This window comes from Mustela erminea, chromosome 13 (genome assembly GCF_009829155.1).
Source record: "Mustela erminea isolate mMusErm1 chromosome 13, mMusErm1.Pri, whole genome shotgun sequence".
Taxonomy (NCBI): domain Eukaryota; kingdom Metazoa; phylum Chordata; class Mammalia; order Carnivora; family Mustelidae; genus Mustela; species Mustela erminea.
Genome location: NC_045626.1, coordinates 67,763,290 through 67,779,225, shown reverse-complemented (window position 1 = coordinate 67,779,225; position 15,936 = coordinate 67,763,290). Strand labels below are relative to the sequence as shown.

The window sequence follows — 15,936 nt, the reverse complement described above, 5'->3', positions numbered from 1 at the left end:
GGCCACGGCTTCCCCCAGGTTCAAGAGGCCACCAGACTTGGGTTGGGCCTGGATGCATGGGCACATTATTAAAACCATCACCAACCCAGCCAACCTTCCATATTTCAAACAAAGGTGCCTGTGTTCTGTGTTTCATTGGGATGGCCATGTAGCATCCATCTTTGTTCCCTCTTTGGGACTGGAGGATGTCCTGTGGCACAGTGAACTCTTTACTGAGTACACAGTCAAGGCCTTAAACGTGACCCCAAACAGGATTTCTCTATTAAATATGGGAATGACTCCAATGCATAAAGTAGTTCCACAAAACACAAAGGCTTTAGATGTAACTGCTGCACAAGGTGGAGTGTGTGGTAATCTAAAGACAGAATGCTGTGTCTACGTTCCCCATTATCCCAAAGAGATTTCTGGGTTCCTAACAGACCCCAGTGCTCATATCTGCACTTTCAAGGCTCCCGCTCTTTAAGGACTGGCTCATCTCTTGGTCTGGGGGAGGATTCTCACCTACTCTCAAAGGACTCATCATGGGGCTTCTCCTCCTTTTTGTTCTTCTAACCCTGTTTTGTTGCTTTATCCCCTGTCTCTCCAGGTGGTGCCAGGAATCCTTCACTGTACTAACTTCCAGAGGACAGATGGTCCTTTCTACTCAGGAAAATCCAAACAGAAGTTTCCCCCTGCACTCAGCGGCCTCTGCAATCCACAGCTCTTATACAGAGAGACCCCCAAATGACCAGTACTGACCCATAGGTAGGGACATCTTTATGCCCCTATTCAGCAGGAAAACATTACAGAAGATAAGACCTTCCTCCTTCAACAACCTTAATGACTGAAGGGTCTAAATTGTTCAGGAGGATATGTGGATGGAAGAGAAGGCTAGCTGAGGACAAAGCAGAAGCTGGCACGTCACACCACAACATGCGATATGGGTGACATTCCTCAGGCACTCTGGCTACCCTAAAGCGAAGGAAAGGGAAAAAAAAAAACACCCGATTCTTCACAAATAGAGATAAAAACAATGCAAGACCTGAGTCTCCCTCAGTTTATATATGTCCTAGTGATTGCCAAGGAAGAGGCTTGCTTGTCAACAGGCTAGCTAACTTCCAGAGACTCATAACTCCATTTCCTGAAGCCCTAACATCTCCCTCCCCACCGTAACACTGAGGGAGGCTGAGGCAGAATGAAATGTCAATAAAATGGAATTTCTTTCCAAACCTGCAGTCCCTTGAGAAGGACCTATGAGAGGAGGAAGGTAAAATTCCTCCTGGAAGCTCCCAACTATCTTTCTATGAATGCCTGCCTAGAAGGAAAAACCACCTTCACTTCACAAGAGCAAAGCCTTGGGGATCCTGTGTATCCTCTGTCCTACTGGAACTGTCTTGCAAAATCTCCCTTTTTCCTGACCTCCCTCAACACCATCCTAGAGACTCAGCCTCCCATCACAACCTCAGCATAGCAAGCCTTTCTACCCATGGGTCATGTCCCTGTGCTTTAATAAAATCACCTTTTGCCAACAAAGCCATCTCAAGACTTCTTTCTTGACCATCAGCCTTGAACTCTAATGCCTTTCCTACATCAGTCCTGTCTCTTATAAGGCTCCTGTGGAAACACCCCTGCAACACTGTCCCATTTCTGTCAACTCTAGGTGGATGTCGTCTCATTCCACCTAACCCACTGCACATTCTGTGTCCTCTGAACACAGGGCACTTCTGTGACCCCTGGACTGAAACCATCACATGGCACCTCTTTCAGTCCTCAACTTTGTTGAGTTTGCCCATCTTAATCTCCCCAGCGTCCCACCCTCACTTTCTTTTTCTCACATGTTTATCTGGTCAATAGGTTCTAATCACCAATACCCTATAACATGTTTCTGCTCCTTAGTAGATGACTCCATTTCTTTCCTTTATCAACAAGCTCAAATCTTAACTCTCAGATGTTGGTCTCATAACTTGCAAAATTTTTCTTTCCCCTAATGCCTCTCTACCAGGTTCTCTTCTCTCTTTTTTCAAACCCACCCTCCCCCTCCTCCCTTCCTTCCCTTCATTATCTGTTGCTTCTTTGTATTCCTTCTCCCCTCACCCCTCTTTCCTTCTTTTGTTCTGTTATGTTAGTCATCATACAGTACTTCAGTAGTTTTCATGTAGTGTTCCGTGACTCATTCTTTGCCTAGAAGACCCAAGGGCTCATGGCAATAGGTTCCCTATTATAAAGGATGAAGTGATACCCACATGGGTGCATCTCAAAGGCTTGCTACTCTGCAGGTTAATGGTAAGCTTCACGGTAATGAACCCTGCCTTTCCACACTACAGCTGGACATGGGGTATACAAAGCATTCACCACAATCTCCTGTCTTCCAAGACACTGAGGATACGTGTTGTCCCACCAAAAATCTGAATAGTTTCATTTCTCAGCTGAAATGGGCCTCAAGTCAAGCCATCGCCTGAGTGTCTGTAAAAGTCACTGGCTTCAACAGCTCACCGATATAGTCTTTGAAACTTAGACATGTAAATTTAATCAGAAGACGACATGGGTGTGAGGCTACCATGTAGAAAGATCTATCTGAATTCAGAAAAGTAATACTGCACCTGACCACAAGTGGCATGCAGAGTTTGACGCAGAGACTATTCCTAAAGGAAGGGGCTGGAATTCGTACATTGAGTCAGGAAGGGAGGAACATGAATAAGTGATCCTTCCACAGCCTCTCTGGTCCTGGCCATTAGCAGAGGGTTCACACTGCACGGGAACCCAGCCAATGCTGGGGCACAGGAGGAAGATTTCTCATGTACGTCACCTCACTCCGTGTGTGTTGTGTCATGGGAAGAGAAATCTTGTGTTTACAGACATGTGGAAGAGCCTTCAGCCATGTGTCCCCAGTTCAAGTGACATCAGAGCTCGTTCACCCTGGATTGCACCACACACCTCTCCCCAGTGTGGGGGAGCCTTTAGTTGGGGCTCTAACCTCGGGAAACATGAGAGAACTCACCCTTCCAAGGACAGTAGACATGATACGCATGGGGGAAACAATTCTAGGGCTGTGCTCACCTCTGTACATAGCAAAACCACCAGAGAGGCACCTTAGGGATGTAGTGAAAGTGGGAGACCCTTCATTCAGAGAGCTCTGCTCTTATTCACGCCAGTGACCTCACACGGGGTAGAAGCCATGTGGTCAGATTGCTGTACAAGCGCTCAGCAACATGCATCCCTTCAAGGCCATGAACACATTCCCACAGACAGAAACTGGTTGAATGCCATCTTCAAGTGAAAGTATTTAGTCCAGCCACACCCTTAGCCAGCATCTGAGGATCCACACCAGTGGGAACCCCAACAAATGCACTCAATGTGGAAGAGCCGTTAGATACAGTTCTCACACTTGGAGACACCACACAACTCAGATCAGAGAAACCTGTGTCTGTCATCCCTGGGGTCCCGCCTTTACCCAGAACGCCCACCTTTCTCACCACCACAGAAATCACACAGTACAAACCCGGCAGCCTTCTGCCAGAAGTGGTCCCTTTCCCAACACCAGAGAACTCACACAGGGAGAACCACTAGTGCTGTATCTTGGTGGGAGAAGCTTCAACTGGGGCTCTAGCCTGAGCTCTCACTACAACCTCAGAGTGCGTGTCATCCCTCACACAGGAGCAAAGGTGCAGGGACCTCCTGGGACACCCTGTATCATCGCTGCTGCTGAATGTCGATGAAATCCATGTGGGCATCCCATTCCTTACAGAGCCAGAAAATCCTCCCGGTGTGATGAGGAAAGCCATGTCCTCAGGTATCCATTATTCCTCAGCCAGCAACGACACCCTCACCCTGAGGAAACACTGATCCCAATGCAATGGGGGGAAATTCTTCCCCTGACACTCACATCAGAAAATCACTGGGCAAATACCTCCCAAGGAATTTCTTAGTGTGAAACTGACATACAAACTCAGACACTGACAATTTTTCACTGCAAACACATACAACTGGGTAACATCCTGAGGAATGTTGAATGCAGTATTCAGTAACCAATAGCTAGAAATAAAGCAGATCTGCTCCCTTCCCACAGTACTTGCAGAAAGGCCAGTATCACCGAACAGGCGGGATCTCACAACCGTGCGCACTGTGCAAAGTAAAAGCGGGGGACTCTTCCTTTACTAGCTCTCACAAATGACACTGGTACTGTCTGTTGGTAGGAAGTCTGACACAAATATACTGCCTGTGATCTATGAGAACATCAATTGGAGGGTTAGCTCAGAATCTGAGGACACAAGGTGATTAGCATATGTTCACAAAAACATTAATCCATCGATGTATGCAGATCGCAAGGATGAATGGCAACAAGATTCAACAAACACGTGGTTTGTGACCTATCTCTCATGTGTCCTTAATTCTACTAATACTGTCCTCATAAACTGGAAAAGATCTACAAATTAATTACATGCTTAGAAATATTTCTATTTTCTTTACTTATTTGAGAGCGAGAGAGCTAGAGAGGGAGCTAGAACAGTCGGGGTTGGCCGGGGGGAAGAGGGAGAGGAAGCAGGCTTCACATTGAGAAGGGTACCCAATGCAGGGCTTGATCCCCCAGGATCCAGGGATCCTGACCTCAGTCAAGGGCAGATGCTTAAACAACTGCACCACCCAGGGGCTTGCAAATTAATTTCATCTTTTACAAAGGTGTTCTTCTGGAAGAACTGTAGGTATCAAGACAGGAAAACCTCTACAGTTCAGCATCAGGCAGTTAGGGCTTCTTCCCCGCCTATGAGAACTTGGTCGCCAAGTGGTTTTCTCTACCACCAAAAATAGCTACATATCTCTGGGCCTGAGAAGGTGTAAGACCACTGCAGATTTTAGAAGATTTTATAACAGGAAAGGGTACTTACACTCCTTTCCACAAAGACAAAGCATGTCCAGGAATGCCTGCATGGTTCTTTCACTTAAGGGACCAACTCTTGATTTTGGCTCAGGTCCTCATGTCAGGATTGTTGGATCGAGCCCCGTCTCATGCTCTGCACAGCGTGTGGAACCTGTTTAATGGTCTCTCTCTCACTCCATACCACCCCTTCCAAACTTGGCTACCAGGAGTTCTGTGATGTCTATGCCAGACTAAAAAGAGGATGTAGGACAGGAGGTGACCCAGACATCAGTCACCATTGGCAACTCATGACAAGAGCCTAAATAAATCTCCTGCTGCTCCCAGAACCAAAACAGAAGACCAGAACCCCTATTACAACTGCATTTCACATGATGATCGTAACGATGTTTACTTCTCCTTGAATCTTCCTTCATATTAGAAATGTGATCTCATTCATCTACCCTGAATCTTCAGTGATATGGAATTCCTACAGGAGATGTGCACATACTCTACCTCCTGAAGGTCTTCTCTACTCTATGTGAGTGACCCTGTTTCTGACCCTCTTGATTTTGGCTGAAGTCATGATCTCAGGGTTGTCGGATCGAACCCTGTGTCATGCTCTGCAAAGTGTGTGGAGCCTGCCAGTGTCTCTCTCACTCCCACCTCTCCTTCTTAAAGAAGAAAAAAAAAAAAAGAAAAAAGCACGTCCACTCCAAGATCCATTTATAAAGATGCCCGATATTCTTTACTCTAGTTTAACGGCCCTTAAAAAAATGTGTTGGCAGAAACACTACTGTGGGGGAGAATGTCTATTTCTAAGATAACCCTTCAATAACTCATGATTCTGCTAACAGAAGCAACCTGTAGTTCAGATGTTTTGTGTGGGGGAGGGACTTGCAGAACCTTCTCCATATGTGCCACTAAGTAATTTTCCCCAAGCAACAGACTCTAGATATTCTGGTTAAGGTACATCTCCAATTTAATCGACAAGAAGACGGTATCTTTCCCTCTGGAAGACAGAAAGAAGCCAACAAAAGAAGACACCCAAGTAAAGGCCTGAACCTCAACCCAGGCAGAAGGTTCAGAACCAAGACAACTTACTACTGTGATGCACAACCACCAGGGAGACAACAGGGGTCACACTCCTGTACGTGCTGCACTTGAATCTGCACTGAAGAGACAGAGGCCACAAGCACTGGATGCTGTGAACGAGGCCAAGTCACTTGAGCCTCAAATCACCACCTGTAAAAACAAGGGAGAACACTTAGCTGAGGTCTCAGGACCCGCACTTGGGGAGACCTGTGTCACGCAAAACTAGAAGCATGCTTCTCCCTTCCAGCAGGGAGCACAGGCTCAAAGTGGCCAAAACCACAGGATCCCGGAATCTGTGAAAGTCTTAGCATTGCTGCTGGCAGACCTTCACCTAATACATGCATGGTAAATTGGCTACCGGGAGTTCCATGATGTCTATGCCAGACCCACGCAGTAGGATATGGGCCAGGAGGTGGCCCAGGCATCAATCGCCATTGGCAACTAGTGATGAGAGTCTAATTAAAGTTCCTGCTGCTCCCAGAGCCAAAACAGAAGATCCTCACAAACGCTATTTCAACTACATTTTGCATGACCATCCTAGGGATGCTTACTTCTCCTTGAATCTTCTTTCACCGTTGACATGCATTCTCATTCATCTATCCCACAAATTCAATGATAGGGAACTCCCACAGGAGATGTGCATACACTCTACCTCCTTAATGTCTTTTCTACTCTTCATGAGGGACCCTCTTAGTCTTGCTTCCTTTCTTTTTTCACAACTCTATTTGGCTGAAATGAGCCTCTTTTCTTTCCAAGACATTTCTCTCCTGGACCCTGGAACTCAAAAAAAAAAAAGTAATAAAAAAACCAACAAATAATCACCACACAGTATGAATGTAACATTTACCTTGGAGATTCAAGCTGTTTCCTCCTATCCAGCAACTATGCTACTGACCCAAAGGGCAAGCCCTCCAACAAGCAGCTTCTAGAGGATTCTGGGATGATTTGGGGTATAGTTCTGATAGGATTGTCCCAAACAGAAAACACTGCCAACCTCCAAAGTGAGGTCCCCAAACCTGACTGAGAACTAAATAGTTTCATAGCTTCACGGGACCCACTGTGAGGCACAGAAACATCTGGCGGTGGTGGTAGCGGGTGCCAGTACACACGGGTGATGAATTTCAGTTCATAGGATTTGGGATGGTTTCTTAGATGCAAGAAGGCAGCAGCAAACACACTTGGTTTCTTAGCATCTATTCTAACTAAGCCTGGCAGACATAGTGAGTGACCATACCATATGGATTTTGAAACCCTGCTGTGCTGGAACTTTTCATGAGCAATCTCTAGAGTGAACTTTCAATAGTGTGTCCAGGCCAAAGCCAAGCCCAATACTCACATCAGACTTGTCTGCAATACCTGTTGATTTGGATGGATTCCTCTTCTCGAGGTCCCCCAAGTATCCCGAGGGTCCTATACCTGCCAACAAATAACATTACCTAATCATCTGGCAAGGCACCTGGGCACGGTGTCATCAAGGTGTCAAGCTGCTACTGCCAAGGGGCTCCACAAAATCACCCTTAGTTCCTGAAAATCATCTGGTCAGATGCCAGGATGAGGCTGGAGGGCATATCAAGGGCTCACTGAGATGGGAACCACAGCAGACTGCTGTGGGAACAGGGGGCCCAGTGTCTGTGGAGGGTGTCCATATCACTGCCTCAACAGCTGTGTCCCTGGTAAATGACTGAATCTGTCTGAGCCCCACATCTTCTGTAGAACGGGGCCTCACAGCACTTTGTCCCCCAGGATTTGGTGAGGATAAACCAAGACACTGAATAATAAGCACCTCACTAGTCCTTGGAAAAGAAGCAGCATCCATGAAGACATATCTCCCCAGGATTGTTTGGTAGGAATGGTGTTTTGGAACACCTGGCTCAGCTGATCATGTGGTTTTGAACGTCAGAGAAAAAGCACCTGGCTTCAGGGAGCCTCCCTCCAACAGGGTGACTCAAAGCCATCCTGACCCAGTTACACAACCTCCTCTCCAGGGACATTCCCGCCTGTCTGGTAAATATCGGGCTGTGTAGACACACTATACCCTGCAAGTCCTGCCCCAGGAAGCCCTGGACCCAGCAAGTTTGTGGCTCCCATATGGGCCCAGCTATCCTCCTCGTGTCACCAGGACAGTGGACCTGGGCCTCTGGCCTTATCTCTCTTCTTGGTGGTGATTACAGTGGCCTCTAGGGGCTCCCCCAGCCCTGCCTCATCTTGGTCATCAGCCTGAAGATGTACACCGACTCTGGGGCCAGCTTGGTGGCTGTGAATTGCCTCACCATGGCCACCCATCTCCACTGTGGTGAACGTGCTGGGGTTGCTGTTGGCCAGGCAGTTAGCAATCGGGTACCCTGTGAGTGTGACAGGAGGGCCCTGCATCAGTCCCATCACCCTGCTTGGGTCCCACGTTCCAGCCAACCCACCACCACCACACTGCTGAGTTTCCAACACATCCTTCATCCTCTGCTAGCATCTGAGAGGAACAGCACAGCCGCAGTGGCAGATGGAACAATTGAGCGCTGGGCCCCCATGACTCTTGTTTCTCTTCATCCATCCCACCACCAACATGTGGAAACAGTTTCATCTTTAGTGATTCAATACTTACGTAGAACACCCAGTACTCATCATGTCAGCAATTTAAAACCTCCCAAAAAACCAAGCTCCAGGAACCAGATGCCTTCTGTGGTAAATTCCACCATTCAGGGAAGGATCCATACCAGTCCTTTGCCCACTTTTCCAAAAAAACAGAAGAGAAAGCTTCTAAACTCATTTGCTGAGGCCAACATTATCCTAATACAAAAATTAAACAAGGAAACCCCAAGAAAAGAATCTTACAGTCCAATATCCCTGATGACCATAGGTTCAAAAATGTTCAACAAAATACTAGCAACCCAAGTTCACCAATATGCTGAGAGGATCATATACTATGATCAAGTGGGATTTATTCCAGGAATGCAATGATGGTTCACAAGTGCACATGGACCAAAGTGATACAGCTCATTAACAAAATAAAGAATAAAAATGATGTGATCATCTTGACATGCAGAGGAAGCACTTGACAAACTTTAATATCCGTCTGCAATCAAAATTCTTAACAGAGTGCATAGACCAGGAACCATACCTCAACATCAAGAACGCCATATATGACAACCACACGGATTACTTCACATCCCATAGTGAAAAGTTTCAGCTGTTACTGTTACCTCTAAGATCGCCTAAGTTAGGAACATTGCTGATCTTTCCTTGCCACTTTTACTCAACACAATATTGAAAATCCAAGGCAGAACAATTATGCAAGAAGATAAACAGAAGGCATCAAAACTGGGAAGAAAGTAAAATGGTCATTATTTGCAGATGACACAGAATATAAGGAAAACCTCAAAGATGCCAGTGAAAAATTGTTCAAACTATGACTAAATTCAGTAAAGGGACAGGATACAATATCACTACCCCAAAAACTTGCTGCGTTTCTATACGTTAATAACGAATCAACAGAAAATAAAGTAGGAGGATCATCCCACCTGAAGTTGCATCAAAAAGAATAAAATACCCAGGAATAAACTTCACCAAGAGGTAAAATCCCATATAATGAAAACTACAAGATGGTAAGGAAAAGAAACTGAAGGCCACACACATAAACTGAAAGACATTGCATGTTCATGGATTAGAAGAATTAATAGTGGTAAAATATTCATACTTCCCTAAACCATCTACAGTTTCACTGCAATTCCTATCAAAATTCTAATGACACTTTTCATAGAAGGAGACAAAGGATCTAAAAATCTGTATAATGCCACAAAATTATATATCTGAATACTAGAGCAATCTAGAGAAAGAGGAACCACTCTAAAGGCATCAGGCTTGCTCATTTCAGACTATGACAAAGCTAGAGTAATCAAAACAACCTAGCATTGTCATAAAAACAGACACACACATCACCAGAAGAGAGGAGAGAGCCCAGCAGTAAACACACACATCTATGGTCCGGGACCTTATGACAAAGGAGCCGAGAATAAACAAAAGGGGAAAAACAGTCTCTTTCATCAATGGGGCTGGGAACACTGGAGAGCTACATGCAAAACAACAAAACTGCACCATTCTCTTATATCACACACTCCACAAATAACTCAAAATGGATCAAGCACTCGAATGTAAGTCCTGGAACTATAAAACTTGTAGCAGAAAACACAGGGTTTGGAAAGTTCCCTGACACAGGTCTTGGTAGTTGTGCTTTTAAGCTGATATCAAAGTAAAAACAAGCAAAGAACCAAAGTGTAGGCCTACATCAAATTATAAAATGCCCAAACAACAAAGAAAACTATCAACAAAATAAAGCAGCAACCTACAGTATGGGAAAACATTTGTAAATTATATATCTGATAAGGGTTTAATATTCAAAATATAAAGAACTCACACAACTCAACAGCAAAGCAAAGCTAAACACACCAAATCACCAAAAACAACAAAAACTCAACAGGCAATCTAATGTAATAGGAGCAGATCCAAATAGACATTTTCCTAAAGAAGACATACAAATGGTCTACACGAACATGAAAAGACGCTCAACATGATTAATCATCAGGGAAATGCAAATCAAACCAGAATGAGGCAGGACTTCACACCTGTCAGAAGGCCATTATCGAAAAGACAAGAAATAGCAAGTTTTGATGAAGATGTGGAGTACAGGAAAACTCTAGTACTGTTACTGGGAGTATACATGGGTGCAGCCACTATGGAAAACAGTACAGAAGTTGCTCAAAAAAATGAGACACAGAACTACCATAGGATCCAGCAATTCCCTTTCTGAGTATTTATCTGAAGGAAATGAAAACACTAACTGACAAAAGATATATTCACCCCTGTGCACACTGCAGGATTATTTACAACCATGAAAATAAAGAAAAAACCTAAATGCCATCAGTGGATGAATGAATAAAGAAACTGTGGTTGATAGGGGGAGGAGTCAAGATGGCGGAGAAGCAGCACGCTGAGACTGCTTCAGCTAGCCGGAGATCAGCTAGATAGCTTATCTAAAGATTGCAAACACCTGAAAATCCATCGGCAGATCGAAGAGAAGAAGAAAAGCAATTCTGGAAACAGAAAAACAATCACTTTCTGAAAGGTAGGACCGGTGGAGAAGTGAATCCAAAGCGACGGGAAGATAGACCCCGGGGGGAGGGGCCAGCTCCCGGCAAGCGGCGGAGCAACGGTGCACAAAATCAGGACTTTTAAAAGTCTGTTCCGCTGAGGGACATCGCTCCAGAGGCTAAACCGGGGCGAAGCCCACGTGGGTTCAGCGTGGCCTCAGGTCCCGCAGGGTCACAGAAGGATCAGGGGTGTCTGAGTGTCGCAGACTTTGCGGGTATTGGAACGGGAAAGCCGGCTACAGAGACAGAGCCGACAGTAAGCTCACAGCTCGGTGTTACCTTGACCAGTCGCAGGCTCGGTGAGCTCGGAGCGCGGCCGGAGGTCAGGCAGACGGGAGTAACTGGGCGCTATTCTCTGAGGGCGCACTGAGGAGTGCGGCCCTGGGCTCTCGGCTCCTCCGGGCCGGAGACCAGGAGGCCGCCATTTGTATTCCCGTCCTCCGGAACTCTACGGAAAGCGCTCAGGGAACAAAAGCTCCTGAAAGCAAACCCGAGCAGATTACTCACCCCGGCCCCGGGTAAGGGCGGTATAATTCCGCCTGGGGCAAAGACACTTGAGAATCACTACACCAGGCCCCTCCCCCAGAAGATCAACAAGAAATCCAGCCGAGACCAAGTTCACCTACCAAGGAGTGCGGTTTCAATACCAAGGAGAGCAGCAGAATTCCAGAGGAGGAGAAAGCCAAGCACGGAACTCATGGCTTTTTCCCTGTGATTTTTTTTTAGTCTTGCAGTTAATTTAATTTTTTTCTTTTTCATTTTTTTTTTTTCTCACCTTCAGGTAAAATTTTTTTTTTTAACTGTTACCTTTTTCTTTTTTAACGATTTTTTACTAGTTTATCTAATATATATATTTTTTCTTTTTTACATTTTTCTTAGGTGTTTTCCTTTTTTTTTTTAATTCTTTTCTTTTTTCTTTTTTTTTTCTTTTTTCTTTTTTTTTCTTTCTTTCTTCCTTTTTGAACCTCTTTTTATCCCCTTTCTCCCCCCTCACGATTTTGGATCTCTTCTAATTTGGTTAAAGCATTTTTTCCTGGGGTTGTTGCCACCCTTTTAGTATTTTACTTGCCCCTTCATATACTCTTATCTGGACAAAATGACAAGACGGAAAAATTCAACACAAAAAAAAGAACAAGAGGCAGTACCGAAGGCTAGGGACCTAATCAATACAGACATTGGTAATATGTCAGATCTAGAGTTCAGAATGACAATTCTCAAGGTTCTAGCCGGGCTCGAAAAAGGCATGGAAGATATTAGAGAAACCCTCTCGAGAGATATAAAAGCCCTTTCTGGAGAAATAAAAGAACTAAAATCTAACCAAGTTGAAATAAAAAAAGCTATTAATGAAGTGCAATCAAAAATGGAGGCTCTCACTGCTAGGATAAATGAGGCAGAAGAAAGAATTAGTGATATAGAAGACCAAATGACAGAGAATAAAGAAGCTGAGCAAAAGAGGGACAAACAGCTACTGGACCACGAGGGGAGAATTCGAGAGATAAGTGACACCATAAGACGAAACAACATTAGAATAATTGGGATTCCAGAAGAAGAAGAAAGAGAGAGGAGAGCAGAAGGTATACTGGAGAGAATTATTGGGGAGAATTTCCCCAATATGGCAAAGGGAACGAGCATCAAAATTCAGGAGGTTCAGAGAACGCCCCTCCAAATCAATAAGAATAGGCCCACACCCCGTCACCTAATAGTAAAATTTACAAGTCTCAGTGACAAAGAGAAAATCCTGAAAGCAGCCCAGGAAAAGAAGTCTGTAACATACAATGGTAAAAATATTAGATTGGCAGCTGACTTATCCACAGAGACCTGGCAGGCCAGAAAGAGCTGGCATGATATTTTCAGAGCACTAAACGAGAAAAACATGCAGCCAAGAATACTATATCCAGCTAGGCTATCATTGAAAATAGAAGGAGAGATTAAAAGCTTCCAGGACAAACAAAAACTGAAAGAATTTGCAAATACCAAACCAGCTCTACAGGAAATATTGAAAGGGGTCCTCTAAGCAAAGAGAGAGCCTACAAGTGGTAGATCAGAAAGGAACAGAGACCATATACAGTAACAGTCACCTTACAGGCAATACAATGGCACTAAATTCATATCTCTCAATAGTTACCCTGAATGTTAATGGGCTAAATGCCCCTGTCAAAAGACACAGGCTATCAGAATGGATAAAAAAACAAAACCCATCTATATGTTGCCTCCAAGAAACTCATTTTAAGCCCGAAGACACCTCCAGATTTAAAGTGAGGGGGTGGAAAAGAATTTACCATGCTAATGGACATCAGAAGAAAGCAGGAGTGGCAATCCTTATATCAGATCAATTAGATTTTAAGCCAAAGACTATAATAAGAGATGAGGAAGGACACTATATCATACTCAAAGGGTCTGTCCAACAAGAAGATTTAACAATTTTAAATATCTATGCCCCCAACGTGGGAGCAGCCAACTATATAAACCAATTAATAACAAAATCAAAGAAACACATCAACAATAATACAATAATAGTAGGGGACTTTAACACTCCCCTCACTGAAATGGACAGATCATCCAAGCAAAAGATCAGCAAGGAAATAAAGGCCTTAAACGACACACTGGACCAGATGGACATCACAGATATATTCAGAATATTTCATCCCAAAGCAACAGAATACACATTCTTCTCTAGTGCACATGGAACATTCTCCAGAATAGATCACATCCTCGGTCCTAAATCAGGACTCAACCGGTATCAAAAGATTGGGATCATTCCCTGCATATTTTCAGACCACAATGCTCTAAAGCTAGAACTCAACCACAAAAGGAAGTTTGGAAAGAACCCAAATACATGGAGACTAAACAGCATCCTTCTGAAGAATGAATGGGTCAACCGGGAAATTAAAGAAGAATTGAAAAAAATCATGGAAACAAATGATAATGAAAATACAACGGTTCAAAATCTGTGGGACACAACAAAGGCAGTCCTGAGAGGAAAATATATAGCGGTACAAGCCTTTCTCAAGAAACAAGAAAGGTCTCAGGTACACAACCTAACCCTCCACCTAAAGGAGCTGGAGAAAGAACAAGAAAGAAACCCTAAGCCCAGCAGGAGGAGAGAAATCATAAAGATCAGAGCAGAAATCAATGAAATAGAAACCAAAAAAACAATAGAACAAATCAACGAAACTAGGAGCTGGTTCTTTGAAAGAATTAATAAAATTGATAAACCCCTGGCCCGACTCATCAAAAAGAAAAGAGAAAGGACCCAAATAAATAAAATCATGAATGAAAGAGGAGAGATCACAACTAACACCAAAGAAATACAAACTATTATAAGAACATACTATGAGCAACTCTACGCCAATAAATTTGACAATCTGGAAGAAATGGATGCATTCCTAGAAACATATAAACTACCACAACTGAACCAGGAAGAAATAGAAAGCCTGAACAGACCCATAACCAGTAAGGAGATTGAAACAGTCATTAAAAATCTCCAAACAAACAAAAGCCCAGGGCCAGACGGCTTCCTGGGGGAATTCTACCAAACATTTAAAGAAGAACTAATTCCTATTCTCCTGAAACTGTTCCAAAAAATAGAAATGGAAGGAAAACTTCCAAACTCATTTTATGAGGCCAGCATCACCTTGATCCCAAAACCAGACAAGGATCCCACCAAAAAAGAGAGCTATAGACCGATATCCTTGATGAACACAGATGCGAAAATACTCAACAAAATACTAGCCAATAGGATTCAACAGTACATTAAAAAGATTATTCACCACGACCAAGTGGGATTTATTCCAGGGCTGCAAGGTTGGTTCAACATCCGCAAATCAGTCAATGTGATACAACACATCAATAAAAGAAAGAACAAGAACCATATGATACTCTCAATAGATGCTGAAAAAGCATTTGACAAAGTACAGCATCCCTTCCTGATCAAAACTCTTCAAAGTGTAGGGATAGAGGGCACATACCTCAATATCATCAAAGCCATCTATGAAAAACCCACCGCAAATATCATTCTCAATGGAGAAAAACTGAAAGCTTTTCCGCTAAGGTCAGGAACACGGCACGGATGTCCATTATCACCATTGCTATTCAACATAGTACTAGAGGTCCTAGCCTCAGCAATCAGACAACAAAAGGAAATTAAAGGCATCCAAATCGGCAAAGAAGAAGTCAAATTATCACTCTTCGCAGATGATATGATACTATATGTGGAAAACCCAAAAGACTCCACTCCAAAACTGCTAGAATTTATACAGGAATTCAGTAAAGTGTCAGCATATAAAATCAATGCACAGAAATCAGTTGCATTTCTCTACACCAACAGCAAGACAGAAGAAAGAGAAATTAAGGAGTCCATCCCATTTACAATTGCACCCAAAACCATAAGATACCTAGGAATAAACCTAACCAAAGAGACACAGAATCTATACTCAGAAAACTATAAAGTACTCATGAAAGAAACTGAGGAAGACACAAAGAAATGGAAAAATGTTCCATGCTCCTGGATTGGAAGAATAAATATTGTGAAAATGTCTATGCTACCTAAAGCAATCTACATATTTAATGCAATTCCTATCAAAGTACCATCCATCTTTTTCAAAGAAATGGAACAAATAATGCTAAAATTTATATGGAACCAGAAAAGACCTCGAATAGCCAAAGCGATATTGAAAAAGAAAGCCAACGTTGGTGGCATCACAATTCCGGACTTCAAGCTCTATTACAAAGCTGTCGTCATCAAGACAGCATGGTACTGGCACAAAAACAGACACATAGATCAATGGAACAGAATAGAGAGCCCAGAAATAGACCCTCAACTCTATGGTCAACTAATCTTCGACAAAGCAGGAAAGAATGTCCAATGGAAAA

At 43.6% G+C, this 15,936-nt stretch overlaps 1 long non-coding RNA gene across 2 annotated transcripts in view; it reads right to left on the bottom strand.

Annotated features, from left to right (window-relative positions):
* Positions 1–15,936, bottom strand: part of LOC116572400 — a 78,729-nt gene that overhangs the window by 53,631 nt on the left and 9,162 nt on the right. The window contains exon 2 of one of the 2 annotated variants that reach the window (XR_004278293.1): positions 5,936–6,076. The exons of the other annotated variant lie outside the window; for it this stretch is intronic. This is a non-coding gene — a long non-coding RNA (uncharacterized LOC116572400). The remainder of the gene's footprint in view (positions 1–5,935; positions 6,077–15,936) is intronic. 2 annotated transcript variants of the gene reach the window in all.